General features: G+C 59.1%; 1 non-coding gene across 1 annotated transcript; it reads right to left on the bottom strand.

Annotated features, from left to right (window-relative positions):
• Window positions 1–7,029: 7,029 nt before the first annotated feature.
• Window positions 7,030–7,148, bottom strand: LOC148058119 (5S ribosomal RNA). The gene has a single exon (XR_015710152.1). It is a non-coding gene; the product is annotated as a 5S ribosomal RNA (ribosomal RNA).
• Between the last annotated feature and the right edge of the window lie 2,852 nt (window positions 7,149–10,000).

The following is a 10,000-nucleotide window of genomic DNA, read 5'->3' as shown; positions in this document are numbered from 1 at the left end:
AGTTCTCCGCGGCCATCCACTCCAACCTTGTCCGACTTTGAGGCACCAGGCTCGGCCACCCTCCGAGCCTTTTCACTCCCTCTCCTGTTATGGTGCCTCCCTATTAACCTCTAGGTGGTTGCGCTCGTGACATCAAAAAGACCACTTTTTGCAGAGCAGTCACACTCGGAAAAAATTTCTTTCGTCAGGCAAAAGAACCAGAGTTTTCAGCGGTCATCCACTCCAACCTTGTCCGATTTTGAGGCACCAGGCTCGGCCACCCTCCGAGCCTTTTCCTTCCCTCTCCTGTTATGGTGCCTCCCTATTAACCTCTAGGTGGTTGCGCTCGTGACATCAAAAAGACCACTTTTTGCAGAGCAGTCACACTCGGAAAAAATTTCTTTCGTCAGGCAAAAGAACCAGAGTTTTCAGCGGCCATCCACTCCAACCTTGTCCGATTTTGAGGCACCAGGCTCGGCCACCCTCCGAGCCTTTTCACTCCCTCTCCTGTTATGGTGCCTCCCTATTAACCTCTAGGTGGTTGCGCTCGTGACATCAAAAAGACCACTTTTTGCAGAGCAGTCACACTCGGAAAAAATTTCTTTCGTCTGGCAAAAGAACCAGAGTGTTCAGCGGTCATCCACTCCAACCTTGTCCGATTTTGAGGCACCAGGCTCGGCCACCCTCCGAGCCTTTTCACTCCCTCTCCTGTTATGGTGCCTCCCTATTAACCTCTAGGTGGTTGCGCTCGTGACATCAAAAAGACCACTTTTTGCAGAGCAGTCACACTCGGAAAAAATTTCTTTCGTCTGGCAAAAGAACCAGAGTTTTCAGCGGTCATCCACTCCAACCTTGTCCGACTTTGAGGCACCAGGCTCGGCCACCCTCCGAGCCTTTTCACTCCCTCTCCTGTTATGGTGCCTCCCTATTAACCTCTAGGTGGTTGCGCTCGTGACATCAAAAAGACCACTTTTTGCAGAGCAGTCACACTCGGGAAAAATTTCTTTCGTCTGGCAAAAGAACCAGAGTTTTCAGCGGTCATCCACTCCAACCTTGTCCGATTTTGAGGCACCAGGCTCGGCCACCCTCCGAGCCTTTTCACTCCCTCTCCTGTTATGGTGCCTCCCTATTAACCTCTAGGTGGTTGCGCTCGTGACATCAAAAAGACCACTTTTTTCAGAGCAGTCACACTCGGAAAAAATTTCTTTCGTCTGGCAAAAGAACCAGAGTTTTCAGCGGTCATCCACTCCAACCTTGTCCGATTTTGAGGCACCAGGCTCGGCCACCCTCCGAGCCTTTTCACTCCCTCTCCTGTTATGGTGCCTCCCTATTAACCTCTAGGTGGTTGCGCTCGTGACATCAAAAAGACCACTTTTTGCAGAGCAGTCACACTCGGGAAAAATTTCTTTCGTCTGGCAAAAGAACCAGAGTTTTCAGCGGTCATCCACTCCAACCTTGTCCGATTTTGAGGCACCAGGCTCGGCCACCCTCCGAGCCTTTTCACTCCCTCTCCTGTTATGGTGCCTCCCTATTAACCTCTAGGTGGTTGCGCTCGTGACATCAAAAAGACCACTTTTTTCAGAGCAGTCACACTCGGAAAAAATTTCTTTCGTCTGGCAAAAGAACCAGAGTTTTCAGCGGTCATCCACTCCAACCTTGTCCGATTTTGAGGCACCAGGCTCGGCCACCCTCCGAGCCTTTTCACTCCCTCTCCTGTTATGGTGCCTCCCTATTAACCTCTAGGTGGTTGCGCTCGTGACATCAAAAAGACCACTTTTTTCAGAGCAGTCACACTCGGGAAAAATTTCTTTCGTCTGGCAAAAGAACCAGAGTTATCAGCGGTCATCCACTCCAACCTTGTCCGATTTTGAGGCACCAGGCTCGGCCACCGTCCGAGCCTTTTCACTCCCTCTCCTGTTATGGTGCCTCCCTATTAACCTCTAGGTGGTTGCGCTCGTGACATCAAAAAGACCACTTTTTTCAGAGCAGTCACACTCGGGAAAAATTTCTTTCGTCTGGCAAAAGAACCAGAGTTATCAGCGGTCATCCACTCCAACCTTGTCCGACGTTGAGGCACCGATGTCGGCCAAGTTCTGAGCGTTCCACCGCCGAATGCCACTGGTCCTCAACACAGCGGACTTCCAATCCAACCTTGTCCGACTTTGAGGCACCGAAGTCGGCCTCAGCCCGAGCCTTCCCCCGCCGACCTCACTGGAGCCCGCCATCCAGGGACCGGCGGAGGTCGCCCGCATGACCACGGCAAAGTGTCTCAAAGTCGGGCACGACCGCTCGAGTCACCCGCCAACCCGGTCCGGGGCACCTCCAGGGACCGGCGGAGGTCGCCCGCATGACCGCGGCAAAGTGTCTCAAAGTCGGGCATGACCGCTTGAGTCACCCGCCAACCCGGTCCGGGGCACCTCCAGGGACCGGCGGAGGACGCCCGCATGACCGCGACAAAGTGTCTCAAAGTCGGGCACGACCGCTCGAGTCACCCGCCAACCCGGTCCGGGGCACCTCCAGGGACCGGCGGAGGACGCCCGCATGACCGCGACAAAGTGTCTCAAAGTCGGGCACGACCGCTCGAGTCACCCGCCAACCCGGTCCGGGGCACCTCCAGGGACCGGCGGAGGACGCCCGCATGACCGCGACAAAGTGTCTCAAAGTCGGGCACGACCGCTCGAGTCACCCGCCAACCCGGTCCGGGGCACCTCCAGGGACCGGCGGAGGATGCCCGCATGACCGCGACAAAGTGTCTCAAAGTCGGGCACGACCGCTCGAGTCACCCGCCAACCCGGTCCGGGACACCTCCAGGGACCGGCGGAGGACGCCCGCATGACCGCGACAAAGTGTCTCAAAGTCGGGCATGACCGTTCGAGTCACCCGCCAACCCGGTCCGGGGCACCTCCAGGGACCGGCGGAGGAGGCCCGCATGACCGCGACAAAGTGTCTCAAAGTCGGGCATGACCGCTCGAGTCACCCGCCAACCCGGTCCGGGGCACCTCCAGGGACCGGCGGAGGACGCCCGCATGACCGCGACAAAGTGTCTCAAAGTCGGGCATGACCGTTCGAGTCACCCGCCAACCCAGTCCGGGGCACCTCCAGGGACCGGCGGAGGAGGCCCGCATGACCGCGACAAAGTGTCTCAAAGTCGGGCATGACCGCTCGAGTCACCCGCCAACCCGGTCCGGGGCACCTCCGGGGACCGGCGGAGGACGCCCGCATGACCGCGACAAAGTGTCTCAAAGTCGGGCACGACCGCTCGAGTCACCCGCCAACCCGGTCCGGGGCACCTCCAGGGACCGGCGGAGGACGCCCGCATGACCGCGACAAAGTGTCTCAAAGTCGGGCACGACCGCTCGAGTCACCCGCCACCCCGGTCCGGGGCACCTCCAGGGACCGGCGGAGGACGCCCGCATGACCGCGACAAAGTGTCTCAAAGTCGGGCATGACCGCTCGAGTCACCCGCCAACCCGGTCCGGGGCACCTCCGGGGACCGGCGGAGGACGCCCGCATGACCGCGACAAAGTGTCTCAAAGTCGGGCAGGACCGCTCGAGTCACCCGCCAACCCGGTCCGGGGCACCTCCGGGGAGCAGTGGAGGTCGCTCGCATGACCGCGACAAAGTGTCTCAAAGTCGGGCATGACCGCTCGAGTCGCCCGCCATCCCGGTCCGGAGCTCAACACTTTGTCGTTTTTTCCACTCCCTCCCCATTAACCTCTAGGTGGTTGCGCTCGTGACATCAAAAAGACCACTTTTTGCAGAGCAGTCACACTCGGAAAAAATTCGTTTCGTCTGGCAAAAGAACCAGAGTTCTCAGCGGGCTTCCAGTCCAACCTTGTCCGATTTTGAGGCACCAGGCTCGGCCACAGTCCGAGCCCATTCACTCCCTCCCCTGTTGTACTCGCTCCCTATTAACCTCTAGGTGGTTGCGCTCGTGACATCAAAAAGACCACTTTTTGAGGAGCAGTCACACTTAGGAAAAATCCGTTTGCGCTCACACCATCCCTCCCCATTAACCTCTAGGTGGTTGCGCTCGTGACATCAAAAAGACCACTTTTTGAGGAGCAGTCACACTTAGGAAAAATCCGTTTGCGCTCACACCATCCCTCCCCATTAACCTCTAGGTGGTTGCGCTCGTGACATCAAAAAGACCACTTTTTGAGGAGCAGTCAGACACCGAGGTTTTCTGGATTTATGTCCGTTTTCCTGGTTCTCTGACTCGGGCACCTTGTGACCGACATCCCCCCCTTCCCTGGTTCTATTTTGCCGATACTTTGGTGAGTTTTCTACCCGCAAACCAAGCCCCCCAAGCCCGCCGCCTGGTGGGGGAGCATGCCGCCTGGCCCGGTTCTATTTTAGGTCACTTTGGTGAGTTTTCTACCCGCAAACCAAGCCCCCCAAGCCCGCCGCCTGGTGGGGGAAGAGGCCCCCTGGTCCCGGTTCTATTTTAGGACACTTTGGTGAGTTTTCTACCCGCAAACCAAGCCCCCCAAGCCCGCCGCCTGGTGGGGGAAGATGCCCCCTGGTCCCGGTTCTATTTTAGGACACTTTGGTGAGTTTTCTACCCGCAAACCAAGCCCCCCAAGCCCGCCGCCTGGTGGGGGAACATGCCCCCTGGTCCCGGTTCTATTTTAGGACACTTTGGTGAGTTTTCTACCCGCAAACCAAGCCCCCCAAGCCCGCCGCCTGGTGGGGGAACATGCCGCCTAGCCCGGTTCTATTTTAGGTCACTTTGGTGAGTTTTCTACCCGCAAACCAAGCCCCCCAAGCCCGCCGCCTGGTGGGGGAAGAGGCCCCCTGGTCCCGGTTCTATTTTAGGACACTTTGGTGAGTTTTCTACCCGCAAACCAAGCCCCCCAAGCCCGCCGCCTGGTGGGGGAACATGCCCCCTGGTCCTGGTTCTATTTTAGGACACTTTGGTGAGTTTTCTACCCGCAAACCAAGCCCCCCAAGCCCGCCGCCTGGTGGGGGAACATGCCCCCTGGTCCCGGTTCTATTTTAGGACACTTTGGTGAGTTTTCTACCCGGAAACCAAGCCCCCCAAGCCCGCCACCTGGTGGGGGAAGAGGCCCCCTGGTCCCGGTTCTATTTTAGGACACTTTGGTGAGTTTTCTACCCACACTGCAGGTCCCCAAATGCCGCCATCTGGTGGGGGAACATGCCGCCTGCACCGGTTCTATTTTAAGTCACTTTGGTGAGTTTTCTGCCCACACTACGGGTCCCCAAATGCCGCCATCTGGTGGGGGAACATGCCGCCTGCACCGGTTCTATTTTAAGTCACTTTGGTGAGTTTTCTACCCACACTACGGGTCCCCAAATGCCGCCATCTGGTGGGGGAACATGCCGCCTGCACCGGTTCTATTTTAAGTCACTTTGGTGAGTTTTCTACCCACACTACGGGTCCCCAAATGCCGCCATCTGGTGGGGGAACATGCCGCCTGCACCGGTTCTATTTTAAGTCACTTTGGTGAGTTTTCTGCCCACACTACGGGTCCCCAAATGCCGCCATCTGGTGGGGGAACATGCCGCCTGCACCGGTTCTATTTTAAGTCACTTTGGTGAGTTTTCTACCCACACTACGGGTCCCCAAATGCCGCCATCTGGTGGGGGAACATGCCGCCTGCACCGGTTCTATTTTAAGTCACTTTGGTGAGTTTTCTACCCACACTACGGGTCCCCAAATGCCGCCATCTGGTGGGGGAACATGCCGCCTGCACCGGTTCTATTTTAAGTCACTTTGGTGAGTTTTCTGCCCACACTACGGGTCCCCAAATGCCGCCATCTGGTGGGGGAACATGCCGCCTGCACCGGTTCTATTTTAAGTCACTTTGGTGAGTTTTCTGCCCACACTACGGGTCCCCAAATGCCGCCGCCTGGTGGGGGAACTGCCGCCTAGTCCCGGTTCTATTTTAGGTCACTTTTCTCACTTTCTGACCCACAAATAATGCCCCAAATGCCGCCGCCTGGTGGGGGGAACTGCCGCCTAGTCCCGGTTCTATTTTAGGTCACTTTTCTCACTTTCTGACCCACAAATAATGCCCCAAATGCCGCCGCCTGGTGGGGGGAACTGCCGCCTAGTCCCGGTTCTATTTTAGGTCACTTTTCTCACTTTCTGACCCACAAATAATGCCCCAAATGCCGCCGCCTGGTGGGGGGAACTGCCGCCTAGTCCCGGTTCTATTTTAGGTCACTTTTCTCACTTTCTGACCCACAAATAATGCCCCAAATGCCGCCGCCTGGTGGGGGGAACTGCCGCCTAGTCCCGGTTCTATTTTAGGTCACTTTTCTCACTTTCTGACCCACAAATAATGCCCCAAATGCCGCCGCCTGGTGGGGGGAACTGCCGCCTAGTCCCGGTTCTATTTTAGGTCACTTTTCTCACTTTCTTACCCACAAATAATGCCCCAAATGCCGCCGCCTGGTGGGGGGAACTGCCGCCTAGTCCCGGTTCTATTTTAGGTCACTTTTCTCACTTTCTGACCCACAAATAATGCCCCAAATGCCGCCGCCTGGTGGGGGGAACTGCCGCCTAGTCCCGGTTCTATTTTAGGTCACTTTTCTCACTTTCTTACCCACAAATAATGCCCCAAATGCCGCCGCCTGGTGGGGGGAACTGCCGCCTAGTCCCGGTTCTATTTTAGGTCACTTTTCTCACTTTCTGACCCACAAATAATGCCCCAAATGCCGCCGCCTGGTGGGGGGAACTGCCGCCTAGTCCCGGTTCTATTTTAGGTCACTTTTCTCACTTTCTGACCCACAAATAATGCCCCAAATGCCGCCGCCTGGTGGGGGGAACTGCCGCCTAGTCCCGGTTCTATTTTAGGTCACTTTTCTCACTTTCTTACCCACAAATAATGCCCCAAATGCCGCCGCCTGGTGGGGGGAACTGCCGCCTAGTCCCGGTTCTATTTTAGGTCACTTTTCTCACTTTCTTACCCACAAATAATGCCCCAAATGCCGCCGCCTGGTGGGGGGAACTGCCGCCTAGTCCCGGTTCTATTTTAGGTCACTTTTCTCACTTTTCTACCCACAAATAATGGCAAAAAAAAATGCTTACAGCACCCAGTATTCCCAGGCGGTCTCCCATCCAAGTACTAACTGGGCCCGACCCTGCTTGGCTTCCGAGATCAGACGAGATCGGGCTCATTCAGGGTGGTGTGGCCGTAAGCGAGGGAAGCGCTTGTGAAATGCCCCAAAGTGTTGAAAATGTTCCCCAGGCCCCTGGTTCCCCATCCCCGCAGGAGGAGGCTCCCCAGGCCCCCTGGTTCCCCATCCCCGCAGGAGGAGGCTCCCCAAGCCCCCTGGTGCAGGAGGAGGCTCCCCAGGCCCCTGGTTCCCCATCCCCGCAGGAGGAGGCTCCCCAGGCCCCCTGGTTCCCCATCCCCGCAGGAGGAGGCTCCCCAGGCCCCATGGTTCCCCATCACCGCAGGAGGAGGCTCCCCAGGCCCCCTGGTTCCCCATCCCCGCAGGAGGAGGCTCCCCAGGCCCCCTGGTGCAGGAGGAGGCTCCCCAGGCCCCCTGGTTCCCCATCCCCGCAGGAGGAGGCTCCCCAGGCCCCCTGGTTCTCCATCCCCGCAGGAGGAGGCTCCCCAGGCCCCCATGTTCTCCATGCCCGCAGGAGGAGGCTCCCCAGGCCCCTTGGTTCTCCATCCCCGCAGGAGTAGGCTCCCCAGGCGCCCTGGTTCTCCATCCCCGCAGGAGGAGGCTCCCCAGGCCCCCTGGTTCTCCATCCCCGCAGGAGGAGGCTCCCCAGGCCCCATGGTTCCCCATCACCGCAGGAGGAGGCTCCCCAGGCCCCCTGGTTCCCCATCCCCGCAGGAGGAGGCTCCCCAGGCCCCCTGGTTCTCCATCCCCGCAGGAGGAGGCTCCCCAGACCCCCATGTTCTCCATGCCCGCAGGAGGAGGCTCCCCAGGCCCCTTGGTTCTCCATCCCCGCAGGAGGAGGCTCCCCAGGCCCCTGGTTCTCCATCCCCGCAGGAGGAGGCTCCCCAGGCCCCCTGGTTCTCCATGCCCGCAGGAGGAGGCTCCCCAGGCCCCCTGGTTCTCCATGCCCGCAGGAGGAGGCTCCCCAGGCCCCCATGTTCTCCATGCCCGCAGGAGGAGGCTCCCCAGGCCCCTTGGTTCTCCATCCCCGCAGGAGGAGGCTCCCCAGGCCCCTGGTTCCCCATCCCCGCAGGAGGAGGCTCCCCAGGCCCCCTGGTTCTCCATGCCCGCAGGAGGAGGCTCCCCAGGCCCCCTGGTTCTCCATGCCCGCAGGAGGAGGCTCCCCAGGCCCCCTGGTTCTCCATCCCCGCAGGAGGAGGCTCCCCAGGCCCCTGGTTCTCCATGCCCGCAGGAGGAGGCTCCCCAGGCCCCCTGGTTCTCCATGACCGCAGGAGGAGGCTCCCCAGGCCCCCTGGTTCTCCATCCCCGCAGGAGGAGGCTCCCCAGGCCCCCTGGTTCCCCATCCCCGCAGGAGGAGGCTCCCCAGGCCCCCTGGTTCTCCATCCCCGCAGGAGGAGGCTCCCCAGGCCCCCTGGTTCCCCATCCCCGCAGGAGGAGGCTCCCCAGGCCCCCTGGTTCTCCATGCCCGCAGGAGGAGGCTCCCCAGGCCCCCTGGTTCCCCATCCCCGCAGGAGGAGGCTCCCCAGGCCCCCTGGTTCTCCATCCCCGCAGGAGGAGGCCCCCCAGGCCCCTGGTTCCCCATCCCCGCAGGAGGAGGCTCCCCAGGCCCCCTGGTTCTCCATGCCCGCAGGAGGAGGCTCCCCAGGCCCCTGGTTGGGAGAGGGGGAAAAAGAGCAAAGTGTTTAAAAATGCCCCAAAGTGTTGAAAATGTTCCCCAGGCCCCTGGTTCCCCATCCCCGCAGGAGGAGGCTCCCCAGGCCCCCTGGTTGGGAGAGGGGGAAAAAGACCAAAGTGTTTAAAAATGCCCCAAAGTGTTGAAAATGTTCCCCAGGCCCCTGGCTCCCCATCCCCTCAGGAGGAGGCTCCCCAGGCCCCCTGGTTGGGAGAGGGGGAAAAAGAGCAAAGTGTTTAAAAATGCCCCAAAGTGTTGAAAATGTTCCCCAGGCCCCTGGTTCCCCATCCCCGCAGGAGGAGGCTCCCAAGGCCCCCTGGTTGGGAGAGGGGGAAAAAGAGCAAAGTGTTTAAAAATGCCCCAAAGTGTTGAAAATGTTCCCCAGGCCCCTGGTTCCCCATCCCCGCAGGAGGAGGCTCCCCAGGCCCCCTGGTTGGGAGAGGGGGAAAAAGAGCAAAGTGTTTAAAAATGCCCCAAAGTGTTGAAAATGTTCCCCAGGCCCCTGGTTCCCCATCCCCGCAGGAGGAGGCTCCCAAGGCCCCCTGGTTGGGAGAGGGGGAAAAAGAGCAAAGTGTTTAAAAATGCCCCAAAGTGTTGAAAATGTTCCCCAGGCCCCTGGTTCCCCATCCCCGCAGGAGGAGGCTCCCCAGGCCCCCTGGTTGGGAGAGGGGGAAAAAGACCAAAGTGTTTAAAAATGCCCCAAAGTGTTGAATAATGTTCCCCGGCCTCCTGGTACCCCATCCCCGCAGGAGGAGGCTCCCCAGGCCCCCTGGTTGGGAGAGGGGGAAAAAGAGCAAAGTGTTTAAAAATGCCCCAAAGTGTTGAAAATGTTCCCCAGGCCCCTGGTTCCCCATCCCCGCAGGAGGAGGCTCCCAAGGCCCCCTGGTTGGGAGAGGGGGGAAAAGAGCAAAGTGTTTAAAAATGCCCCAAAGTGTTGAAAATGTTCCCCAGGCCCCTGGTTCCCCATCCCCGCAGGAGGAGGCTCCCCAGGCCCCCTGGTTGGGAGAGGGGGAAAAAGAGCAAAGTGTTTAAAAATGCCCCAAAGTGTTGAAAATGTTCCCCAGGCCCCTGGTTCCCCATCCCCGCAGGAGGAGGCTCCCAAGGCCCCCTGGTTGGGAGAGGGGGAAAAAGAGCAAAGTGTTTAAAAATGCCCCAAAGTGTTGAAAATGTTCCCCAGGCCCCTGGTTCCCCATCCCCGCAGGAGGAGGCTCCCCAGGCCCCCTGGTTGGGAGAGGGGGAAAAAGA

This window comes from Callionymus lyra, unplaced genomic scaffold (assembly GCF_982586985.1).
Source record: "Callionymus lyra unplaced genomic scaffold, fCalLyr1.hap1.1 HAP1_SCAFFOLD_168, whole genome shotgun sequence".
NCBI lineage: Eukaryota > Metazoa > Chordata > Actinopteri > Syngnathiformes > Callionymidae > Callionymus > Callionymus lyra.
This window is presented reverse-complemented; position numbering and strand designations above follow the sequence as displayed.